The sequence below is a fragment of the Mauremys reevesii genome, linkage group 10 (assembly GCF_016161935.1).
Source record: "Mauremys reevesii isolate NIE-2019 linkage group 10, ASM1616193v1, whole genome shotgun sequence".
Taxonomy (NCBI): Eukaryota; Metazoa; Chordata; order Testudines; family Geoemydidae; genus Mauremys; species Mauremys reevesii.
The window spans coordinates 29,465,186-29,492,318 of NC_052632.1; the positions used below are offsets into that span (position 1 = coordinate 29,465,186).

At 43.2% G+C, this 27,133-nt stretch overlaps 1 protein-coding gene across 4 annotated transcripts in view; it reads right to left on the minus strand.

The window, feature by feature from the left end:
• The window catches only part of APBA2 (amyloid beta precursor protein binding family A member 2), a 237,062-nt gene extending 212,137 nt beyond the window's left edge, over positions 1–24,925 (minus strand). Inside the window, exons 1-3 of one of the 4 annotated variants that reach the window (XM_039491758.1) lie at positions 24,713–24,925; positions 2,706–2,795; positions 1,756–1,924 (exon numbers count right to left, since the gene is read on the minus strand). The gene's annotated coding sequence lies outside the window, so the exon portion shown is untranslated. Of the gene's footprint in view, positions 1–1,755; positions 1,925–2,705; positions 2,796–23,858; positions 24,008–24,712 lie in introns of those variants that run through there. The other 3 variants (XM_039491756.1, XM_039491757.1, XM_039491760.1) reach the window with 3 other exon arrangements.
• Positions 24,926–27,133: the final 2,208 nt, after the last annotated feature.

Here is a 27,133-nt window from a genome sequence, read left to right on the forward strand (position 1 = left end):
TTGGTCTGTAGGAGTACGTTGAAGAGAACAAGGAGTCTGACAGCTAAGAGGCACACTCTCAGCCCTTTTCTTCAGGGAATTCAAGGATGGCTTGAGGGTGGGGCTGAAAGTGGCATCAGATGAGTAAGTGGGTCAGGGAAGAACCATTATTCCTTGCCTCATGCTGCACAGTGTCAAAGCTTGTAGCAACAGCTGCTCTGACCTGTGATCCAAGAGAACCACACGAACTGTCTGCCTCAAGAATTACACCACTATCCCTGAGAATTAAATCTGAGCCAATAGGATAGAATCAGGCACAAAAGACGGCAAACAGGCAGTGTAGGTAAAAACTGGGTGTAGCCAACAGCAGGCTTCCTTATGCAGTTTTGGCAAGTCTTGTGATATTATCAAAGTCTCACACTATCTGCTGGGTTGGTTTTTAAATCTACAGCTCCCGGAGTGTCATGATTACATGAGAATCTCACCTTTCATTAAAAACGGAAATTGCTAGCTCTCATGGTGAAGAGAAAAGCTTTAAAACAGAGGAACCCTAACAGGTCATAAACCAGAAAACAAATGGAAGGAACCCAAAATTATTTTTAGAAATCTCATGGTTTTTTAATATTTTAGATTGGCAACACTGAAGCCCATCCTTTGGTGCACAGCAGCTATTTTGTTGGAAAGTATTTAATTCCAGTCCAATTACAGGAGTACCTGGAGAGACATACCTGAAGCAGCTGGTGGTGAGCAGCATGAGGAACACGGTAGTCATTTGCTCAGGTGCAGCTCTTTGCCTTGCACACGCACACACACACACACACACACACACACCTCTCCCATATTTTTTTACTAGTGGCCTTAGGAAACCATACACTTGTATTTATTTCTATTTCATCTGATAACTGCATACCAGGATGGTTATTAAAATTTCTGAGCATTTCCCCCAGTATTGTCCTGAAGGCTTTTCCCAAGAGGCAGGAGCTAATTATTGGTAGAGATATTTATTCGATACAGTTTCTACATAACCTAGAGAAGAGTGTTTAGTTCAGTTATAGTATTTACTCATTAGCTGTGGTTACTGTACACTCTTTCCTGTCCTTTATTCAGGAAAAAAAAGGGAAGTTTGGCTTGTGTTGTTTTAAATCAGTAGGAGTTGGAAATATTCTAACAAGATATGACAGATTGCAGCAAAACCAACCCTTGAGAGTTATTTCCCTTTGCCAAACTTTGAAAGAGGCATAAAGTAAATATCTGTGCCACCCATAAAAGTTTAATTAGCTAAATTAAAGTATTGCTACTGTTTAGTGGTGTTAATTTTTTTGTCCATAAATGAATGAATTTTACCAGCCCCAAAACACCTTCCAGGTGAAACAGCAAAATGTGGTCAGCAGTGCATTAATGCCTCCACTTCATTGTATCTATGAACATGATGCACGTTTGATTATAATCAAATCAGTAATCTAGTCTCTTGCCGCTCACTGCAAAATGAGAAATTAACTACTTGCTACAACCATGGATGGAATATTAATGTATACAATGCCCTGAGGATACCCCTCTATGTAGTACAAGATGCCTTATGAAAAAAAGTTTTAGTTCCAAGCTTTGAGATTATGATGCAAAACTGAGCAATTCCAAACAGGGTGAATTCAGTGAGACACCCTACACTAAAACTGAACATATTTCCAGATAGTACATTTGGTAGACACCATTGAGGTGTATGTAATCTTTACCCCAGGCTGCTCTACACCCAAACACAAACAAACAAAGATCAGTGACCAGATCTGTGTGATCTGCTAGCCCCGCTTCCAGAACTCCTTGCCTCCTTTCATACTGGGAACTTGTGGAGATGGTGCTCAAGGACAGCTCCTGGACATTCCAGGAGTGAAGATCACCTGCTCTCCTCTTCCTGGAACCCCCATGCAGTGGCACTATTCTGGTTCACAACCTTCCAGGATCATATAAGATAGAGAGAGCATGGCAATGGGACATAGAAGGCAGTACCATAAAATATTTATATTCTTGGGGCATTACAAATAAAAAAAATGTCTACAAGCTTTGAAACTGCAATATGTTGCAAGTTATAACATACTCTACAGTCCTGGTTTAATAGCAAAGGAAGTGACATTAAGCTTGAAAAGGGAAACTGCAGCTTTCAGCAGCTCTTCACAGCTTGAAGAAAACTGAGCCAGCATGTGCCCTGACTAAAACTATAGGGCACTGAGGTCTTATAAAAATCAGGATTGTGTGACATTCCTGGGTTGCTTTTTGGCAGTCCACAGCATCCGAGCACAGAATGAGCAACTGAAGACATTTGGTCATTTGATTATAAACCAACTGAATTCGGAGCCTCACAGCAATCTAGAGTAGCTCATGCAGCACTTGAAACACAGCATACTACGGTACTTGCCAAATAGAATAGGAGAAAAATACAAGGGAAAAAATGACATTTTCAAATTTCTAAGAAGATATTACTATTAACAAGATCTCTGTCTTAGGCATTTCTATGTTTCCCCATCATCCTGGAATCTAAGCACTGCAGTGGAGTACAAATAAAATAAATGTAAAGCTTTAGCTACAAGGGAATTGGTGGTGTCCTTTTAAAAACAGCATAAAGATTTGGCTAAATCAGACAGGGAATTTCACACAAGAGACTCAAATTTTGATTTCATCTTCTACTCTTGCATGTTAATGATTTAAACATCCTGCTTTACAAGGTTTTCACTTACTGCATGGGAAGTCTTGGAGAGCTCCTCTCTGGAACCAGCAATTACAGCACCAGTATAATCTGATAGGAAGCAACTGAGCAGACGAGACCCCTGGCAAAGAAAAAGAAAAAAAAATGAAGGTGTAAACACCAGCTCTTCCATCTATAACACTGAGGAATGTTCTCCTAAGAGAAATGTTAGAAGTCTCATCATTTGACTGTTAAAACTAGACTACAATGAATAAACCACTAATATATCAGAGTACACTGTAAGGCGTTACACCTGCAAACATATTAGCTAAGTATGTTGCATCCTCCTCTAGTAGCTTGTTTGCACAGAGAATAAGACCCCATTACTGCTTCTAACTTCATATTTCAAGTAGCTGAGGGCTTTTATGATGAAGGTCCTAGTCTTATCCTTGCTGACATGTTAGGGTTTGAGGGCTCATTAGACAAAAAGACCAGCTAGAAAATGTAAAAGTACTTTTTCATTTTTAACTGTTAGAATTCTGTGAAGATCAAGCATTTGTCTCTCATTCACCCTTAATTCTACACCCACTACTACAGTACCTAAAGTCCAGGCACACAGAAAATCCAAATCCACAAACTGGTCAACAAATGGAATAAAAAGACAGCACTCTTCAATAACCACAACCAAACTCAGGGACAGACCGAAGATCACTCCTTGCCAAGCCACTGGGGTCGCTTTAGCTATTCTATTTAAATAAAGAATTGAAAATAAATTGGGCCTATAATATATAAAATGCATATAATGTTGGTCGTATGAACACTGTCACAGTCCATTTGAGATAAAATTTATGGCATTAAGAATATGGTAATTGCAGGATGTTTCAAACATTCAGCTCTCTGTGAAAAGCTGAGTGTCTGAAGATGAGGATTTATAAATTGCAAATAAAAGAACCCGTCCCTAGTGATATCAAGCAAATGAGCAGCATGTTGACAGATATTAAATCCTACTGCATAAATAATCCCCTTAAACCTGTATCAGTGAAACCCAACAGTGAATTTACAAATTTATCCATCCCTCATGTTCAATATAAAATAATTTAACTAAAAAAACAAAGGGTGGGGAACAGGGTGACCAATAGGTTTCCATCCAAGGGGTCTGCAGACCACAGGTTAAAAAACCACCATTCTATGTAGATCAAAAAGCAAAATTAAAAGAAATAGTTGATGTTAAGTCTTTCAGAAAAAAAAATGAGGGGAAAAATGTAATGCCACATCTGCTATGACAATGGTAGATTATATTAAATTGGACAATCTATGACAATCATTTAAAGGACAAACGGATTACGATAGACAGGACAAACAAATGCTAGGGGAAAGAGGTATACTTAGATTGTAAGTAGGGCTCTTGATTAATCGCAGTTAACTCACATGATTAACTCAAAAAAATTGCGATTAAAATGGCAAATTTTTTAATCGCACTGCTATACAATAGAATACCAATTGAAATATATTAAATATTTGTGGATGTTTTTCTACATTTTCAAATATATTTATTTCAATTACAATGCAGAATACAAGGTATACAGTGCTCACTTTATATTATAATTGTATTACAAATATTTGCACTGTAAAAATGATAAACAAAAGAAATAGTATTTTTCAATTCACCTCATACAAGTACTGTAGTGCAATTTCTTTATCGTGAAAGTGAAACTTACAAATGTACTTTATTTTGTTACATAACTGCACTCAAAAAACAAAACAATGTAAAACTTCATAGCCTATAAGTCCACTCAGTCCTACTTCTTGTTCAGTCAATCGCCAATATGCATTTAGGGATGTCTAACAAGAACTTTAGTTATAAGCTGGGGACGCACCAGTTGGAAGTAACGGAGGAGGAGAAGGACCTAGGAGTCCTGGTTGATCGCAAGATGACTATGAGTAGGCAATGTGATGTGTATTTCTAGTAGGGATAAGGAGGTGCTAGTCCGTGAGACCTCATTTGGAGTATTGTGTGCAGTTTTGGTCTCCCATGTTTAAGAAGGATGAATTCAAACTAGAACAGGTACAAAGAAGGGCCACTAGAATGATCCGAGGAATGGAAGGCCTTTCGTATGAAAGGAGACTTGAGGAGCTCGGTTTGTTTTCCTTAACCAAAAGAAGGATAAGAGGAGATATGCTTACACTCTTTAAATATATCAGAGGGATAAATACCAGGAAGGAGAAGAATTATTTCAGCTCAGTGCTAATGTGGGATATAAACTGTCAGTCAGGAAATTCAGGCTTGAAATTGGTTTCTAACCATCAGGGAGTGCAATACTGGAACAGAAGGACCTCCATGACTTTAAGATTAAGCTAGATAAGTTTATGGAGGATGGTATGATAGGATAACGGGCTTAGTCAATAGGTCAATTATGTGCCTGGTATGATATAACCTTTTCCAGAGGGTTTGGCTGGAGAGTCTTGCCTTCAGCTGACCGCCATATTTGGGGTCGGGAAGGAATTTTCCTCCAGGGAAGATTGGCAATGGCCCTGGAGGTTTATGTGGCCTGCATCTTGCAGGAGGTCAGACTAGATGATCATAATGGTCCCTTCTGATCTTGAATTCTATGATTCTATGATTCTATGAAGAGAAATAAGTTTATTTACATTTACAGGAGGTAATGCTGTCCACTTCTTATTTACAATGTCACATGAAAGTGAAATCAGGTATTCACATGGCACTATTGTAGCTGGCATTGCAAGGTATTTACATGCCAGATATGCTAAACATTCGTATGCCTCTTCATGCTTCAACCACCATTCTAGAGGACGTGTGTCCATGCTGATTATGGGTTTTGCTAGATAACAACCCAAAGCAGTGTGGACCGACGCTGCCTTATGTGTGTTGTAATCAAAATCAATATTTGAAAATTTAGAAAACATCTAAAAATATTTAAATAAATGGTTTTCTATTATTAACTGCACAACTGCAATTTTTTAAATTGTGCGATTAATCACGATTAATATTTTTAATTGCTTGACAGCCCTAATTGTAAACTCTTCAGGGCTTGATTGTCTACTACTCTGTATTCGCGCAGTACCCAGCACTGAAGGCCCATTCTTGATTGGTCCCTAGGCTTTACCATAATAAATAATATTATTAATAATGCACAATTCAATGCAACATTCAAGATTCATGTTGTGTAGGTTAACCACATGGTATTGTTTGTATTTGCAATATATGTATGTAACTTTAGCGCCCTCATGGCCAACATGGAGTCTGCTCTGCAGGCAGCTCTGGCCGAGAAAAGGCCCCTGAAGGAAGGCAGCAGTGAAAGTCCCTTCCATCCCAGGGCACCTGTTCCAAACCCCCCAGAGTGAACACACACACAGGAAGACTACAATGAATATAGGAGAGGGAAATATTTATTTACCGAGGGATGAAAGGCGAAAGACAACAGGGGAAATTAGGGGGATGTTGCATTCAACACAAGGCCCCACAGGCCCAGTGGTAGCACAGTCTGAAAGAACAGAAACCGTGCTGTGTGTCTATACAAAGAGTTCAGGAGTCCTAGGCAAAGTTCCAGTCCAGTGGTGAGTCTTGGGTGCTCCTGGTCATCTTTGGGACCAGTAAACTTTCACCAGCAAACCCCTTCGGTGCCCTCTTCTGTGATTCTCTGCAAAGCCACACAGAGTGACAACCTCCCCACTTAACTAGCTAACAGCCTCCATCCTTATTCCCGATGCAAAGTCACAAATCCCACTACTCACGGCCCCATACAGCTCTAGGCAGCAATGATACTGTGTCCAGCTCCAGTTTGTCCTTCTCAGGTGATTCCTCCCTGGCACAGTGCTCCTCCTGGATTCTGTCCTAGGGTATCCCTAATTGGCCGCTCTGTCCCTCCAAGGCTTCGGGCAGGTTCTTTGCTGCTTCACACTCTGAGGGCCTGCTTGCTGCAACACTTCTCTCTGGAGCTCCAGACACACACACACACACACACACATCCTGTTGCTCTCTCTTCTCTCTCTCTGCCCCACCCCCCACTCTACCCCCAAAACAGCACTTCCTCCTCCTGGAACAATCAGCCCCCATCAGAAAAAGATTTCAAGGGACCATTCCCTCTAAATCCCAAAGGGATTACATGTATAAAATTGCAAATTTCCAATTTTACATAATTGAAAATTCACTTTTGAGCTTTGCTACTGCTGGTCTTCATGCTGACTGTGGTCTGGATGAAAGCTGGAGGCTTGTAGGTAAGTACAGCGGTCAGCAGGTTTCCAGTATAGGGTGGTTGTGACATTTTGGGTACACGTATGGCCCCACAGTAGGCCAACATTTTTATGGCTGACTTAGAACAGCACTTCCTCAGCTCGTCCCCTAACGCTCCTACTCTACTTGCGCTACATTGATGACATCTTCATCATCTAGACCCATGGGAATTCCACCAGGATTTCAACAATTTCCACCCCACCATCAACCTCAGCCTGGACCAGTCCACACAAGAGATCCACTTCCTAGACACTACAGTGCAAATAAGCGATGGTCACATAAACACCACCCTATACTGGAAACCTACTGACCACTATACTTACCTACATGCCTCCAGCTTTCATCCAGACCACATCACACAATCCATTGTCTATAGCCAAGCCCTAAGTTACAACCGCATTTGCTCCAATCCCTCAGACAGAGGCAAACACCTACAGGATCTCTATCAAGAGTTCTTAAAACTACAATACCCATCTGGGGAAGTGAAGAAAGAGATTGACAGAGCCAGAAGGGTACGCAGAAGTCACCTACTACAGGACAGGCCCAACAAAGAAAGTAACAGAACACCACTAGCCATCACCTACAGCGCCCAACTAAAACCTCTCCAGCACATCAAGGATCTACAACCTATCCTGAAGGACTATCCATCACTCTCACAGATCCTGGGAGACAGGCCAGCCCTCGCTTGCAGACAGCCCCCCAACCTGAAGCAAATACTCACCAGCAACTACACACCACACAACAAAAACACCAACCCAGGAACCAAACCCTGCAACAAACCCAGTGCCAACTCTGTCCACATATCTATTCAAGAGACACCATCATAGGACCTAACCCTCAGGGGATCGTTCACCTGCACATCTACCAATGTGATATATGCCATCATGTGCCAGCAATGCCCCTCTGCCATGTACATTGGCCAAACCGTACAGTCTCTACACAAAAGAATGAATGGACACAAATCTGACATCAAGAATTATAACATTCAAAAACCAGTAGGAGAACACTTCAATCTCCCTGGAGACTCAATAACAGACTTCAACAACAAAAAACTTCAAAAACAGACTCCAGAGAGAAACGGCAGAACAGGAATTAATTTGCAAACTGGACACCATCAAATTAGGCCTGAAGAAAGACTGGAAGTGGATGGGTCACTACAAAAAGTGATTCCCCCCTGCAGATACTCACACCTTCTTGTCAACTACTTTAAATGGGCCACCCTAATAACATTTAACTCATTAGCACTACAAAAATGATTTTCCTCCCTGCTTGTCAACTGTTGAGAATAGCCCACTTCCACCAATTGAATTAGCTCGTTAGCACTGACCCCCAACTTGGTAAGGCAACTCCCATCTTTTCATGTGCTGTGTATTTATACCTGCCTCTGTATTTTCCACTCCATTCATCTGATGAAGTGGGTTTTAGCCCACAAAAGCTTATGCCCAAATAAATTTGTTAGTCTCTAAGGTGCCATAAGAAATCTTCGTTGTTTTCACATATTCACATGATTCCAGTATCTGGGACAATAAGTAAAAACACCAAATATCACAAGACTTACCATAAAGTGAGAGCTGTCTATACTACTTGGTTTTTTTGTTTTTTTTTTTTTAAGATCTGAATACAGGCTCAGAAGTAAAACCTAGCTCAAGTGTTGTATTAGATCAAGTTTTTTAAAAGACAGTCACAGAAAACTTTTCCTCCACAAAGTTTTAGCATTATAATATATAAAATAGCTGTTTGTTTTCCCCAATATCAACCTCTAGCAAGCATATCCATTGTTCTCTCCAAAAGCCCAGTAAACTGTATTCATCCAGTAAAATGTACCTGTATAGAACTGACAAAAGGAATTTGTATGAGGGAAAGTTAGTCCACTAATTCTATTACTCTCCCATTAGATGAGATGCTAACTAGAAAAGCCAAAATAAAGCCCAACTTAAATGTACCCTAATGGACAGAGCACTGGACTGGGACTTAGGATTCCAATCCCAGCTCTGCCACTGGTCTGATGCATGACCTTGGTCAAGCCACTTCACACCTTAGCTATCAACTGAGGATAATGATGATTACCACCTCCTTGGTAAAATGCTTTGAGATCTACTGAAGAAAAGCACTATAAGAGCTAGGTAATATTATCTAGCACATCAGTACAAAAGAATGAATGCACCAACATATACATTTCATGCTGAAATAAAACTGATGCTAAGCTATTCTTCCCCTGAGTAAAATAATCTTAGTAGCTTTTTTGGTTCAAATCATTATTTCTAATTAGATCAGCTGTTAGTTGATGGCTCCAGTTATGATGTGCAGCATAATAAACGGGGGACAAACCAACCAAAACACATGCTTTAGAGATCATTGTCTATTCTACAGCTATTTACAGTAACAGAATTGCTTAAAAAACCCACAACCCATAAACAAAACAAACACACACCCTATAGTAAGCCTCTTTACACAGATAATGGAAAGAGAACATCACAATACCCACACATTGTTCTTGCTATCTCAAAGGAGATTAGAGAGAGATTTTCTCCTACCACCTCAAGTACAAAAGAATACCTCTTCATTATAAAACAATTGATTTAAGATGTATATTGCTGATAGGTAACAGATATTTTCCTGTACGTTCAAGGCAAGTTTTCTGTGAAGGAACCAAGTAATCAATAGTATCAAGGAGCTGAATGATTCCTGACAACGCTCATGGCATTTGAGTCAGACAGGAGACCAAATGCCCCTTCTGTGAGGTCACAACTACAAATGGATTCAATAAAGAATTAGGTAAATTCATGGAGAATAGGTCCATCAATGGCTACTAGCCAAGATGGTCAAGGGCGGAACCCCATGCTCTGGGTGTCCCTAGCCTCTGACTGCCAGCAGCTGGGAGTGGACAACAGGTGATGGATCACTAGATAATTGTTCTGTTCATTCCCCCTGAAGCACATGGCCACTGTCAGAAGACAGGACACTGAACTAGATGGACCATTGGTCTGACCCAATATGGCCATTCTCATGTTCTTCTTTATAATATGTACTAAAAAATGTACCTCCCCTCTATTGTTTGGGCCACTGCTGTAGCATGGGCTGTAAAATATCCAGTCAGCGACAGAATTCCTTCCCTATTTATCATCCAATATGCCAAAGCTCTGATCTCTCGGGCCATAATACGTCAAGTAGTTGTGCATAATTAAAGCTACACTGATAGACTAACTGTCACAGAGTATCACAGAGATAAAATTATTTTTAAACCTGCCCTATCTGTAATCCAGAGTTATCTACAGTACAGTTAACAGTGTTTTGAACTGAGAATACATTTTCTTTTTAAAAGGCAGAACCACCAGACCTTCTCCCCACCTCCACAACCTAGGTTTTACAAGAAGAAAACCACTGTTGTGCTCTGATTCTCCTTTGTAATGCTGTATCAAAATGTATTCACTGACTCTGCAGGATAATGAGAGGGCCATGTACAGACTAAGAAAGCTATGCATTTCCCACCAGCAATAGAAGCTGTAATTTGTATTCCTCTCTTTTGGTCCTTTTAATACATATTTTTTATTACATGGGCAAATAGAAGTTAGATTTCCATATTTCCCTTGCTTTATTCACTGCGAGCAGCGGCACAGGAGGCAGCAAACAGGGCTGCCAACAGGGGAGTTAGCGTGGGAGTTGGCAGGGGGAGGTGGAAGGGGAGGCCCCGCGCCCCCCAGGGAAGAACACCAAGCGGAGCCTAGACAGCAGCAGCCAGCAGCCATGAGCCAAGCAGCAGAGGACACACCGAGGATGAGAGCATGCAGCAGCTGTGGTATGTACCTGGTCCTAGCGGGGGACCCTGACCAGTACTATATATGCATGAAGTGTCGCCTAATAGAGCTGCTGGAGGAAAAGATCCAGGGCCTAGAGCTGCAGTTGGAAACCCTGATAGAGAACAGAAGGGGGTTTGAGAGGCTGATGGAGCAATGGCAAGCAGTAACTGAGGGCCCAGGGGCACAGGGGAGCAGGGGCTGAGGCCAAGGAAGGGGACCACCAGAGGAGGAAGATGGGCGGTGGAAGCATGTGACCGTGAGAAGCAGGCCAAGGAAAGGAGAGCCAGTGAGGGGAAATTGAGCTAAGGAACAGGTTTGAAGGTTTGGAGAATGAGGAAGGGGTACAGCAAGTGGTAACTGACAGTGGGAGGCCAAAGAAAAGAGGCGGCGCCAGTCCCATAGATAAAGGGAGGAGTCGATGGAAGTAGCACCAAGTTTGGGCCCAGGGAGATACAGGATGGCTTAAGGGGAACCACAAGGGATGATAGGAATGGAAGGAGCTTGCGACCAGGGGAACGGGGATAGGTTAGAGGACCGTGCTGTCCCCAGGCGAAGGCAGGTCTACGTGATTGGGGATTCCATACTGCGAAGGTTGGACAGGCCTGTGACCAGGGCCGATCCGGAGAACAGAAGGGTGTGCTGTCTACCGGGTGCTAAAATACGGGATGTGGACCTGAGGTTGAAAAGGATCCTAAGAGGAGCGGGTAAGAACCCCTTGATCATCCTTCATGTGGGAACGAATGACACGGCTAGATTCTCGCTAGAGAGGATCAAGGGAGACTATGCCAGGTTGGGTAAGACGCTCAAGGAAATTGAGGCTCAGGTGATCTTCAGTGGGATTCTACCTGTCCCTAGGGAAGGGCGCCAAAGGGTGAGAGGATCATGATGGTTAATAGTTGGCTGAGGAGTGGTGTTACAAGGAGGGCTTTGGGATGTATGGGCACTGGGAGGCTTTTGGGGACAGACAACTGTTCTCAAGGGATGGGCTCCACCTAAGTAGGGAAGGAAGTAGACTTCTAGGAGGAGGCTGGCTCATCTGATTAAAAGAGCTTTAAACTAGACACTGGGGGGAGACGGTCGGGAGAGGTCCTAGTGCTCTCCACGCCAAATTTTCACATTGGGAGTGAGGACAACAAGATAACAGATATAGCCAGAGGGGGGCAGTTAAGTGTAAGGAAGAGTGGGGGGACAGATTCTAGAAGAGTGAGAGGAGCCCAACAGGAAAAATTAGGATGTTTGTTCACCAATGCGAGAAGCTTAGGTAACAAAATGGAGGAACTGGAGCTCCTGGTCCGGGAATTGAAACCGGATATCGTAGGAATAACAGAAACATGGTGGAACGGTAGCCATGACTGGAGTACAGGTATGGAAGGGTATGTGCTGTTTAGGAAAGACCGATGCAAAGGTAAAGGAGGGGGAGTAGCACTGTATATCAATAATGAGGTAAAATGTAATGAGATAACTAGCGCTGCAATGGACAATACAGAGTCTGTTTGGGCAATGGTCACATTGGGGAAGAAAACTACCAGAGCCTCATCCAGGATAGTGATTGGGGTGTGCTATAGACCGCCGGGATCTAGCTTAGAGATGGATAGGGAGCTCTTTAATGTTTTTAAGGAGGTAAACACTAATAGGAACTGCTTGATCATGGGGGACTTTAACTTCCCGGATATAGATTGGGAAACAAATGCTAGTAATAATAATAGGGCTCAGCTTTTCCTAGACGTGATAGCTAATGAATTCCTTCATCAAGTGGTTGCTGAACCGACGAGGGGGGATGCCATTTTAGATTTGATTTTGGTGAGTAACGAGGACCTTGTTGAGGACATTGTTGTAGGGGACAACCTTGGCTCGAGTGATCATGAGCTAATTCGTTTCCAAATAAATGGGAGGATAATCAATAGTGCATCTGAGACTAGGGTGTATGATTTCAAAGGGCTAATTTTACTAAATTAAGGCGACTAGTTAGGAAGTGGACTGGGCTAACATATTTAGGGATCTAAGGGCAGATGACGCCTGGGGTTACTTCAGGTTGAAGTTGCAGGAGTTGTCAGAGGCATGTATCCCGAGAAGGGGGGTAGCAGTTTTAGACCGAGCTGGATGAGCAAGCGTCTTAGAGGGTCATTAAGAAAAAGCAGAAAGCGTACCAGGAGTGGAAAATGGGAGGGATCAGCAAGGAAACCTACCTTATTGAGGTCAGAGGGTGCAGGAAGCTGAGAAAGGCAAGCGAGTGGAGATGGATCTAGCGAAGGGGATTAAAACCGATAGCAAACGGTTTTTTAACCATATAAATAGGAAGAAAACCAAGAAAGAAGAAGTGGGACCGCTTAAAACTTTAAATGGAGTGGAGATTAGGGATAATCTTGGAATGGCACAATATCTGAACGAATACTTTGCCTCTGTCTTTAATGAGGCTAATGAAGGGCTCAGGAATAGTGATAGAGGACCGATGGGAATGAAGATATGGGGGTAGACATTACGGTAGCTGAGGTAGAAGCCAAACTGGAACAGCTTAACGGAAGTAAATCGGGGCCGGATAATCTTCATCCTAGAATATTAAGGAATTGGCGAGGATATTGCTAGCCCGTTAGCGATAATCTTTAATAAATCCTAAATTCGGGATTGTACCGACTGACTGGAGATTAGCTAATGTAGTTCCTATATTCAAGAAGGGAAAAAAGTGACCCAGGGAATTATAGGCCTGTTAGTCTAACATCTGTAGTATGCAAAGTCATGGAAAAATCTTAAAAGAGAGAATGGTTCGGAGCATGAGGCCGATGGCAACTGGGATAGATTACAGCATGGATTTACGAAAGGTAGATCGTGCCAAACCAACTTGATCTCCTTCTTTGAGAGAGTAACAGATTTTTAGACAAGGGAAATGCGGTGGATCTCATATATCTGGATTTCAGTAAGGCGTTTGATACGGTACCGCATGAAGAATTACTGGTTAAATTGGAAAAGATGGAGATCAAGTGAAAATCCAGAGGTGGATAAGGAGCTGGTTAAAGGGAGACTGCAGAGGGTAGTATTGAAGGGGAACTGTCCGGTTGGAGGGGGTTACCAGTGGAGTTCCTCAAGGCTCGGTTTTGGGTCCGATTTTATTCAATCTATTTATTGCTGACCTGGGAACCAAGAGTAGGAGTGGGCTGATAAAGTTTGCGGATGACACCAAGTTGGGGGGTATTGTCAATTCGGAAGAGGATCGGGATATTCTCCAGGGAGATTTAGATGACCTTGTAAACTGGAGTATTAGTAACAGGATGAAATTCAATAGTGAGAAGTGTAAGGTTATGCATTTAGGGATGTCTAACAAGAACTTTAGTTATAAACTGGGGATGCACCAGTTGGAAGTAACGGAGGAGGAGAAGGACCTAGGAGTCCTGGTTGATCGCAAGATGACTATGAGTAGGCAATGTGATGTGGCGTTAAAAAGCTAATGCGGTCTTGGGTTGCATTAGGCGAGGTATTTCTAGTAGGGATAAGGAGGTGCTAGTCCCGTTATATAAGGCGCTGGTGAGACCTCATTTGGAGTATTGTGTGCAGTTTTGGTCTCCCATGTTTAAGAAGGATGAATTCAAACTAGAACAGGTACAAAGAAGGGCCACTAGAATGATCCGAGGAATGGAAGGCCTTTCGTATGAAAGGAGACTTGAGGAGCTCGGTTTGTTTTCCTTAACCAAAAGAAGGATGAGAGGAGATATGATTACACTCTTTAAATATATCAGAGGGATAAATACCAGGGAAGGAGAAGAATTATTTCAGCTCAGTGCTAATGTGGACACGAGGACGAACGGATATAAACTGTCAGTCAGGAAATTCAGGCTTGAAATTAGACGAAGGTTTCTAACCATCAGGGGAGTGCAATACTGGAACAGTCTACCGAGGGAAACAGTGGGGGCGAAGGACCTCCACGACTTTAAGATTAAGCTAGATAAGTTTATGGAGGGGATGGTATGATAGGATACCGGGCTTAGTCAATAGGTCAATTATGTGCCTGGTATGATGTAACCTTTTCCAGAGGGTTTGGCTGGAGAGTCTTGCCCGCATGCTCGGGGTTCAGCTGACCGCCATATTTGGGGTCGGGAAGGAATTTTCCTCCAGGGAAGATTGGCTATGGCCCTGGAGGTTTCGCCTTCCTCGAAGCATGGGGCAGGGTTCACTTGCTAAGGAGTGGGTGGATCGGCTTATGTGGCCTGCATCTTGCAGGAGGTCAGACTAGATGATCATAATGGTCCCTTCTGATCTTGAATTCTATGATTCTATGATTCTATGATTCATATTTAAAAGAAGAAACAAATGAATCTGCTGAATCACAGAAGTCAACACCACATGAACAGAATAATGGCAAGATTTATAGTTTGTCAGGTTACTTTATATTTTCATGTATTCTTATAACAATTACATTTTAGAAAGCTTGCAATATCTTAAGGGTAAATTTAAATATGTAGGCAAGCAGTTCTGGTGGAATAGCAAAAAATGCATCATGCTGCATAGTAAAAGTCTGGAACCAAATAAAGCTTTTAGTTCTTTTCCATTCTGGATCAGTTTATAAAGGAAATATTTGTACCCTTGGCTGAACTGTCCTTTAGAGCCTACCATACATTAGTACTTGTAACCACATTTGAAACAGTTTGCACCGAAATAGATGGAAGGTTTTGCATCCCCACTCAAGCCAGCAATTTGAAACTGACTGTGCTTGATCCCTGTTAGAGGGTAATAGCAAGCACAGTTTTGGCTGATATGATTGTAACGACTATAGAACAATAAAGTGTTCCAGTGTAGACAGAATTCTTTATAAACAATCATGTTTGACTCTCATAATCATGGATTTGCTTTTCTGTACATGGGAAATACTTCAACGAAAGTGCTAGAGTAGCCCACACTTTAAATGTGGACTTCATCTGATTCAGGTGAGCCTTTTCCAAGAAGAGTGCACCTCTGACCATCATCTTAGAATGGGTAACATTAATTGTTTTCTTCCCAAGGAAATTGCAATATTAACTAGCATTTTGGAAAACTCCCCTAGAAAGGCAGGTAGGCCAAAAGGTGAAGAAGTGTATCAGTAACATTGTCTGCTGCATGTGAAGCAGAGATCTATCCTCTGAAAGGATAATGATATGTAGATAGGTGTTCTCTACATCTATTGATAGGAAAAAAAAAGTCCTTTGTAAATTCCTGCTAAGGTGGAATTTAGGGTCTCCATCCCTGAACTAGTCTGTTCAAGAGCTTCTGGTTGAGTGCACTTCTATCTTTTGAATGCTTGGGCACTAGAGTGCTAAGCCTTCTTGTTCTCTGTGGGATTGATTGGTATTCTGCAGTATTCATATTCTGATATTTCAAATCAGTTGGAAGAAGAGGAAGGAGGTCAATAAAATTGGGTTTGGAATTGCATTTACTTCTAAGATGTAAGCCAGGCTATATGTCTCTGCCTAAGAGTCACACTCTTGCTGTAGTACTGCACACTTTCAAAGAAACAACACTTTGAAATTTCCTGCTAGTTGCCCTCTGTTTGGGGGACCACCTTACACAGAGTCTGGCTGCAGTCATGCTTCTTTGAAAGAAGGAGATACATTGAGTAGCATGAGAGGCATCTGTGTATTTAATCAGGAAGCTGGACATACCTCCATTAATTTTAGGCTGGATCAAAGGATTTTCAATACCCATAAATTCTAAATTTCTTTTTGAGCTGCAAGGTCTCAGATTTTTTTTTAAATGGGTTTCCCATGACAGATCTATTCATAGTCATTGCAACACCTGCCCAATGGGACGCTTAAGTTACCAGCTACCTGGGGTTTGGCTTTCCATGGCATCAGGCAGAGCTAGTGTTGTGGTTGAGAGACAGTTACAGCTCATTGCTCTTACTGTAAATCTCAGTTAGGAGAACAGGGGAGGTGGGGATGCAATCTCACAACAGAAGTCTGACCATGCAGGCCTGGCTCTAGCACAAGACATGGAGGCAGCAGATTAAGAAGCGCTGCTGAAGGGACCTTGCTTTTATTATTATATTATTCTTTTAACTAATGACTTGCCATGTCTTTAACCAGACACTAGATTGGCATCAACTTTGGGAGTATCAATCAGAACAGGTTTCTTGCAAATGGATTAACTCTCCTTGTCCCCCACTTCATCCCACACTTCCTTTTACAGAAGGCCTATATGAAGGAATACAGGTCCACACAATACTCCTGAGAATGCTTTCAAATTACTCTTCCTCAAAACACTGATTCTGAGGTTCTTCCTTGGTGAGTTCTAACCCCACGCCTGTGTTATAGAAATAAGTGGAACACTGGAAATGTTCACCCTTGAGATGATCCCTAGGTGGGCTCCTTAAACTTTATAGGTGATCCATAAGCGTGTTTGATGAAGGGGTGCAGGGAAGCCCTCACATGTGGCAGCTATTTTGAAATCACTGAATCCCAAAGTGAGTGAAGCAGGGTTACATAAAGGTTGATTCACACTTTGTTAAAGGGTATGGGGAAATAGTCAGAAATAAGCAGTGAGCCAAGAGGCTCCTTATCATCTGCTCATTCCTCCATGTCTGGGACATTTTCCTCTCATCCACACAGCTAGTTCTGGAAGAAAGGGGTAGAGAAAATGGTGTGGCAATGGCCAACCTGCAGCATGAGCAAGGTCCCATTAGTCCAGCAGGTGTGGTAATAGCCGACCTATGATGTTTAGCAAAATTCCAATTAGCCCAGGCATTTCTGTCAAATTTTCTATCCCTTTGGTTGTCCATGAAGTGCTCCTGCCAGAGAGACCTGTCCAAACATGTTGTGCTGGAACCTGCTGTCTCAAGAAGGAGGTGTTTGCCGCAGAGCCCCAAAGCTAAGTAACAACCCAGTAATGCTTAAAATTTAATAAACCAACTAAAGAGGATCCATTCTGGTTGTTTTGTTCTCTTGTTGCTCTGAGCAGAACCTCTGGTAAAGCCTTCCTGTAGCCACTGGGGTCAATTTACACTGGCTGGATTTCAGGGATGTGATCACTCCCAGCCTGCCTTGACTGGAGGCAGAAATCAGACCTGTTAAAGAGCTGCAAGGAATAAGAACCACTGTAAGGGATCTACAGAACTTCCCTATGGTATCATGTGTCCACAAGATTTTGCTAATACAACTGCTCCATAAAATGCAACAAGGAGATCCAAAGTTTGCCACCTCATCATATACTGTGTACAGTTGCTAAGCATTTGCTTCTAGATTTAGAGGGTTGTATTTTTTTAAACCACACATACTTGAACTTGCAGGCCAAAAATAGCTTTAATCTTGACATATTATGTTAGGATAAAAGACAGACTTTAGAGGGGCTATTGCAGTGTCTCAGAAATGCATACAGAAGGCTAGTGCAGTGTACTTATAGCCATGATGGTCCCAAGATATCAGAGAGACAAGGTAATATCTTGTATTGGACCAACTTCTGTTGGAGAGAAAGAGATAAGCTTTCAAGCCACACAGGCCTGAAGAAGAGCTGTGAGTGGCTCAAAAGCTTTTCTCTCTCAGAGAAGTTGGTCCAATATAAGATATTACCTCACACACTTTGTTTCTGTATAGAAGGCTAAGTTTATTACTGTGTATGCACTGACATGTCTGTAGCTGAGTACCAATCAATGTACAACACATTTATGCAGGACAAGAAACCTTGTACTCTTTACTGACATAGTAGACTTAGAATCTGGGACAACATGCAGGGATGAAAAACAGCTCTAGGAGTTTTTGAGATCAAGGCTAAAGAATCAGATCAGTACTGGATGGCCGGAATTTGGCCTGATTGTGAGATCCTTGGGCAAAAAGACATTATACAGGTTGTCAAATTATGTTCAGCCATATATATATATATATATACACACACACACAAGACTCCATGTTGTGCATTGTGTTGGGCACAACCTTAAGCTGGAGTTTGGATTTCAAACAAGAAAAGGATTAAACAAAATGTATTTTGAAAGACATCTCTGAATTTTACTATTCAAATCCCCAAGAGGCAACTTTAAGCTCTTGATGACACCTTTGAGGCTAGAGGTTTATTTGCAGGGTATCTACCGTGTATACTGAGCAACAAGTCAGGCCAGCACACCAAAGTCAGTGATCAAAGATCATCATTTAGCTGTCACCCACACAAACAAAAGCAGAAGAAGCAGAAAGCAGAGAAATGCTTTTTACACAATCAAAGCAGCAACAATATCTCATTTTAATTTACTTGAAAGAATGGGACCAAACCATCCCTGCCACCCACCCTAAAAAAAAAAATAAATAAAATAAAAAAAATGTTTTCTTGGACAACCTAATTTGAAGTCTTAAATGCCACTGAACAAGGGATCAGCATTTCTCCCCCTCCCTGCCTCAACCAATTCCATTGTAGCCTATAACCCTCTGTTTCCCTAAATACTCCTTTGCCATTTCAATTGGACACAGTGTTGTTATTCTTCCTCACTTCATGCCCTAAAACCTGTTCTATAAGGCTGCTGTGAGCTGCAGCTGCTTTGTTTCAGAGCAGAGGTGACTGCATTTCAGTGTTAGTCAGTGAGCACATTTCCTTTGGCCACCTTACAAGTGTGCTGCGGGACACACCTAGTGGGGCCAAAGGAACAGTCTGTAACAGTCGTCCCCAAACTTTTTACCTCATGCCCCCCCTTACTCCTGTCCATGCCCAAACCAGGGCTGGCAGCAGGGGAGATGTGGACAGCAGTAAGGGGGCCAAGGCAGGGGCCACAGCTGGGGGTGTGAGGCCAGGAGCGGAGCTGGGTGGCAATCCCTCCCCACCCCCTGTGGGGGCTGGCCCAGGTCCCAGCTGCACCTAATCCTTTAGGACTGTCCTGGAGTCTCCAGGAATTAGAGATTAATCTTTAATTAAATATTTTGTCATGTGATGAAACCTCCAGGAATATGTCCAACCAAAATTGGCAACTCTAGCTGCACCCACCCTGAACGTTCCTCTGTGCCCCCCCCAGGGGGGTGCACCCCACAGTCTGGGGACCTCTGCTTTATAATGAGGCAAGACTCTCACTGAAGTTACTTCAAAAATACCATACGACTGGATCTGGCAAGACCCATCTTCCTATGTGTGGAATTCCATGAGGGAAAGGTTTGCAGGGCCAGACCCCTATTCTGTAGTGACTGCAAGATCCTTGGGCAAAAAGGCATCATAAGAGGACAAAGTAGCATTTTATTAGACGCAATTGCTCACGTAGAAAAGTCTCAATCAAAACTTTAATACACAACATCCAAAATAGATTATGGGAAACTGTAAAGATGAGGGGGAGATTTTCAAAGGCATGATGTGCAGTTAGGCACCTAACTCTCACTGAAAGTCAATGGCAGATGCACAATCAACTGCCCTGTGCCTTTGAGCATCTCCCACAATACAATATCAGACACCAGAGAGAGTCCATTAAGTTAAATAAATACAATGGAAAAAACATGCCAATGAGCACTGACTTTTGTTAAAGTTGAGACAAGCTATTAACGTACAGGTGATAAAACCTTATCTGGGTACCTGCATGGCTCGCAATCACTTAACTATCCAAGGTGTTAGTAATAACCTTCTAGACAAAAATTACCCTCAAATAGTTGCCAACTGCTCAAAGATGAGTACCCCCGGTACAATTCTCCAGATAAAATGGCAGGGCTCGGGTGCATTCTGGTGGATGTCAGAGTATTTTCACAAGTGTTGGTGTTTGGCTAACCATCCAGAAATTTATCTAGATAAACGTTCAGAAGAATGTTATCTGGATATACTGAGACACACAGACAAGGCTACCTGAACCCTATTTTCAAACTCCCCTCTCCATCTTCACACTTGTCCTTAAGGGAAAGTCCTTAGGGGCTGTCAGAAGAAGCTGAATAGTAGAGGGTACACACAAATTCTTCATGTCCTGGAGAATAAGACTGCCGCATACATTCTATTTTGGTTCTTCAACCAAAAGAAAAGTATTTTTGGTCAATAAATATTTTTGAATAATAAAGATAATTGTTGAAACTTGACACAGAGCAGAGTAATATGATTTTTTTAAACATAAAAACATAACCTAAACAGGATTTGAACTCTGTACCTGAAATATAGGATCAATTGTACCTGCAATAAGATTTTTGCTTATTTTTGCTGAAGTATCACGGAGGATCACAAGAATATTATTAATGCAAGAGCTACACATTTCAAACAAAAGTCTCAATCCTACAATCTGGTGAAGGTGGACCAGAGTGCAACACAGATCACATATCATGAGGAGGACCTGAGAGTCCCCCCAGTTCATGCATTTTCATGTTAATTAATTAAATTTATTATATATTTCATTTTTCTTCAGCTAAAGATGGAAGAGGAGGAAGGAAAACTTTCCTATTTTGAGCTATAAATGCCTCCAAAAGTCAGGCAATTTATCTACCTACTATGTCATTTGTCTCTCTTGATCCCTGAATAATTTTTTTTAATGTATTTTAAGCAAGTCTCTATATATAAGAAAGGAAAAGGATGAAAGGATTACAGGAAAAAATAATACAAAAATAAAGAAACTTAGTAATGTTGGTGTCTCCTGCCTTGTAGCATAAACTGCTGGTAGCTGAAAGTTAGGTGCTTGAAGCCTATTAGAACTAATTCTTTTGACCAACCACAGCTTGGGCATGAACTTTGAGACCATCCCACTAGGTTTCCTTAAGGAAAAAAACAAAGCTTAATGTTGCATGTTTCTCCACATAAGCTATAGTACATATCATGCAGAAACAATCTATCCTTTCACTAGGTTGGCGAAGTTGCCTTTGCTGATGGGAGGATGAGTGGTGGAGGGGAGAAAATCAGAAGCAGTGAGAAACATTCTCGGATATGCTATTTGGGCAGGTTTAACCAAAGCTATATTCCCTGCCGTGAAAAGCGAAAGCCCTTTCTCTGCACATGCCCAACCCCTCATCAAGCACAGTGGGTGAAAGTCTGTGACATCTGTGCTCCACCTCCAACAGAGGCAGAATGATACAGGAAGGCAAATCCTGGCATATTTTTACGCTGTTTTCCATCTCCAAACAAGTTTGTTTCCCCAAAACTGAGCTCAGTTTTGAAGAGTTCCCATCACAGATCTCATTTAACTCCTCTCATCTAGAGCATCCATCCTACACCAATGGCAGCAATGGTGTTTTCTAAATATTTTAAAAAATTACTTTAAAAAGGTAAGCAGCAGCAAATGGGGAAGGGGAAAAGGTTATGATTAATTTGGTTTGCCTCTTTTTGACATGAATGAGGTTGCTTCTAGTCAGCAACATTAGTTGAAAAACAGAAAGAAGAAGGGCTAATATACTAGAAAATGCAAGTTTAAGTCTCAAGGAGCCAGAGCCTACAAAGAGCAGGTCTGCAAGAAAGAAACACATACATAGAGACCAGCAGATGTACTAACACAAAGAGTGTCAAGACAGCTGCTTTTCCCACCTATCCATAGTAATAAGATGAAGTTAAACACGGTAGAAGGAATAGGAGAAAAAAAACTTATGTAATTCTCTGCATCTTCCTAAGAAAGGTCTGTACAACTCAGACATATTGAGAAGTGTCAGTTTCAGAGTTTTCAATTTTAACCCCAGCCAGTAAGACAACTCATTTCCAAAACATAGCTTCTCAGTACAGTCGACTAAAATCAGAAAAATCAAGATGTAGACAAGTATCTGCACATATCATAGCCATAACTCCTGGATGGCTTACAGTCTCGCATGGGAAACTACAAGAATATTAAACTATTTACAAAAAATCCTTTACTATTTTATCACTATATGCCATAATATACTGCACACTACAGATATCCAAGTTAAATTAAGATGCCCTGTAGCTATTATCTTCTTTTATCTATAGTTCCACTGGCTTGCAGAACTAATAAGATTTGTTGAGCAATAGACTCAGTAAATGCCTAAAATACCCCTCCTGCAAAAACACCACCATTTCTGTGATATTCTGTGGATCTCTTGACAGGCTAGGATGATTGAAAATCATCACTTAAATTACTATGGCCTGTTTGCAAAGCTAAGATGGTTGGTCTTTTTAAACCGTCTAAAGGCAGAGTAGAAAGCAACTATAAAGTATACCTATATAAAGATTATATTACATAGAAATAAGAAAAAGAAAACCTTACTGAATTCTTCTTTTATGCCCTTGCTCATATATAACCACCAACAGAAGGGTACTGAGAAAACTAACTTTGTAAATCAAAAAGTACAGATTGCCAATTGTTAAGGCAAAGCATGCCAATTCTTCCCTATTGAACATACAGCCTCATACACACAGGACCCCCTCTTCCCCTCTAGCAATACCAAAAAAAACATCATCTGATCATAGTAAAGCTGGTAAAGGGGATGGGGGGGAAATTATGTTATAATTTATCACGCTGTTTACTCTAAGAAAAATGAAGTGGAGAATTTTTAATTGAGTAGCTTTTCCCTCCAGACCTCATTATGAAGGAGAAGGGGTGGGGGGGGGGGGTGATCAAAAGCTCTAATTCAGTTGCTACGCTGGAGGCATGATAAACCAGAAACAAATATAAATTCTAAGAAGTGTGCATTACATGAAGACTTCTCTTCTGTGTTTTTTGATCTTAAGACAAATTAACTTTGAATTCTCCAGCACTGTAGATGAGCAATGTGTGGAGATATACATACATACATACATACACACACACACTTCAAAGCGAGGTACTGACAATTAAATATACGTACACACACTATATAAACTTCCACATGTACATATACACACATTCCAGACAACATATTAGATAATGAGGTAATAACAAAAATTGTAAAAGTCACACTCTAAAATATTGAATATATAAATTAGTAGGAGAGGGATAGAAGCACAAAATAAAAAAAAACAGAATACAGCATTGACTGCAGTCAGAGAAAAAGGTGATTCCAGCAGCAGCAACTTTCTGGATAGAAACACTTCCCATTTCCAGTTCTCATCTGACTGAAATGAGGCAGCTGCATTAAAGCTTCCCTGCCACCACTATGTTACCACAATAGAAAGAAAGAAAAGCTCTTCTGTACCAGGCAGAGAACATCTTCTGAATCCATCCCTGCACCAGACACAGCTATATAAATACCATCACCTTTCAAGACAATAGCAACAGATCGACCAAGCAATGCCCTCTCTCATCAGCTGCTACACATTAAATAAACTATCATATTAGTAAAATTACACTCTTCCTGCTGGAGTCTCTTTCCAATCTGGCTTCTCTTTGCACTGCTGGCAGGATTGGTTTCCTCCCCCGCAACAGCGAGAGAATGGGGATGAGATTTGGTGGCAGCAAAATCCTCGCTCTGCAAGGGTTGCACTGCAGGCAGTTCTCCGCCCCACGGACCCCTTTCAAGGAGCTTAATTTCCCCCCACTAGCTGGAGCTAAAATGTGGTTGGTCAATTGGTTTAGGGGGAGGGAGAGACTACATGCAATATCCTGTTATCAGCATCCCACCAGGACAAGGAGCTCGAGGTAGGAAAATGGGACTTGCATGCAGCATCTGCCCCCCTCCTCCTTCAGCACACACTGCAAGGAGCTCAGGGTAGGGGAGTGGGACTTGCATCCAGCATCTGTCCCCTTCCTCTAGACACACACTGCAAGGAGCTCAGTCAGGGTAGAGGAGTGGGACTTGAATGCAGTATCTGCCACACAAACAGAATGGGACTTGCATGCAGCGTCTGGTCCCCTCCCCCCACACAAACATACAAACTGCAAGGAGCTTGGGATAGGAGAGTGGGACTTGCATGCAGCATCTAACCCCCTCCCCCCCCCACACACACACACACACTGCAAGGCATTCAAGCGGCTTGCACACACTATTTCCCTGCCAGCACTGCAGCATCCTACTCCCCGCTCCTGAGGGAGCTCCCAGCGGGGGAGGTGTCTACAGCGGCTCCCTCCCGCCCCCCGCGCCTGGGGCACAAAGGCTCCCACTCGGCCGGCCCCTTTCTCTGCTGACCCCTCTGGGAGCAAAGCCCTAGCAAGCGCCAGTGCCGGGCTGGCTGCCGGGGTTTTACCTCCTCACCCCCCCTTACCTGGCCTGGGACTATGCCGCCCCTTCGCCGCCACTCCTGCTCCTCACAGACTGACCGGGACCAGCCGCACCAGCTCTTTTGTGTGACTGCTTCAGAGCAGAGCCACACACGGAGACTACTAATGAACCCAGGAAGCTGAATAGCAACAGATACCGCCTCCTCCCCAGCCGCCCCAGACTCTGCATGGCGCATAACCAAAGCTTCCAGGCGTTTGAGGAAGGGAAGCCCAGTCCGCCTTTGGGGTCTGAGAGGCGTCAGCAAGCTGCCCCCCCACTCATTAACATGATTACCCTCTCCCCTATTCCCTGGCCCTCCCACAGTCAGCAGCAGAGAAAGAATCAGGGCAAACAGGACTTTCCTAATATGACCTTCCCCAGGTTCTCTATGATATTAACTGGAGATGGCCTCAAGCCCCAAAAATCAGATCTGGGTCAGAGTTCAGATTATTACCCTTCCTTCCCCTTTCCCAGTAAAGTTTGGGAGTGTTTGATTGCGGGGTTTTGGTACAGATGCACCTCTACTATAAAGATATCCCATCTCTAGCTGAGCAAAACAAAATACCTTTTTTTGATATTTCATTTGACGTACTGTTCAGGTACTCTCTATTGCCAATGGATACGGTTGCTGAAGTATTTGCTCTGTATGGTAGACAAATAGCTAGAAAATGGGTGATAGAATCAATTGCATAATTTGCTTTAAAATATTGGGAAGTTAGATACATTATTCAACAAATTTTGGATTAGCTGGAATCCCACACTCCCCTCCTCAGGTCAGGAGGTTCATACCTGCCTACAAATGGTAAAGTCTGAGAGCTTCACATCAGCTGCCAATAAGTTTTCTCTGCACTGTTTCAAAACAAATCAGACATACAATACATTTTTATATTTAAAAAATTCAGACGACCAACAATTGGTAAAGCAAGGGATGATCTAAGGCTGGGAGTCAAGTACTGTCCTTTGGGCCATGTTTGGCTCTTTGGGTCCAGGTCTAGGTTCTGCTGTAGCTCCTTTACAACGGTACGACTTTATGGTTGCCAGGTATCCGGTTGAAAAGGGAACCTGACAGTATCCGGTCAGCACTGCTGACTGGACACTAAAAGTCTGGTTACCAGAGTAACCACAATCAGCCTCCCCACCGAGAGGGCAGAAAGAAGACAGAGAGCCTCAGTGGCATCTACAGGGGGCCTTTCATAGGCCGAGGAGGTGGCTCTGGTTGAGGAGGGGGCTAGCCCAGGGTTGGGGAAGGGGAGCGCCCCCAGGTTCACAGCGGCACTGCGAGCAGAGCAGGCAAGGGGAGGGCAAGCTTCCCGAGCATGCCAGAGAGGCCACGAGAAGGAAGGAAGCAGCCCACTATCCGTGGGCGCAGATGTAGGGAGAGGAGCCATTTGGAGAGCAGCTCCTGGCCCTGCTCTGCTCACCCCCTCCTGGTATTAGAGGGGCCCGGACTCGGCGCACTGTGCCACGTGTGGCCACTTCCCCTGAAGGGCCAGCCCGGGATGGGCTGCTAGTCCCGGCTCTGTACACGGCACGATCACCACCCAGGTAGGAGCCCGGCCACCCCCCGTGGCAGTGCTCCCTGGGAACTCGGTTGCCTGCTCGCTCCAGATGGCAGAAGTTGGCAGGCTCTGGTGCTTTGCAGCCGAGGTAGCCCAGGAGCCAGGGCCCCAAGAGCCCCTCACTGTCGGGTGCAGAGGAACCAGGAGTGGAGGCTCATTAAATCCCTCAGGAGAAGTGGGGAGACCCCAGAACCAATATTTCTGTGTAAGTTTTCTGGAGCCAGACAGGGCGAGTGGGTCGTGTCTGCCGAGGGAGGATGGCTACAAACCATGGGGTGAGTTCCCCAGATGGTCCAGTTTTCAGCCCCTGATTCCAGTTCCACAGATCTGGAAGCGCAGGGGGAGCCTGGGTGTGTTTGAGACCGTCCCTTGCCTTGGTGTTGGAGGCCTGGGAGCTAGGAGTGGAGACTAGTGGTTAGAGCAGGGAGGACTGGGAGTCAGCATTTCTGGGTTCCAGTGGCAGATTAGCCCCTAGGCCAATAAGGCCCAGGCCCAGGAGCTCTGACCAATTGGGGCACCCCCATGCCCTGATCCACTCTGACCACCCAGTGCTCCAGCTGGGGAGCGGGGGAAACCCCCATGCCCTGACCCAGCTCTCCAGCAGGAGCACCAGGCAGGTGGGGCATAGCTCCCCAGCAGGAGGAGGGGTGTCCAGTTTTCAGAAATTGGAAAGTTGGCAACCCTATGACTCCTTAGGAATTCCCCAGCATAAAGGAATGCACTAAGAGGAATAGTACCAGCAGAACAGCTCTAAATTACACAGTTCAAATAAGGAGCATGACCTGGGCATGGCACCAGAGTGCCTGTGCCCTACAACTATTCACAGTTGCCACACCCCTCCCAATGGGCTTTTGCAGCAGAATAAG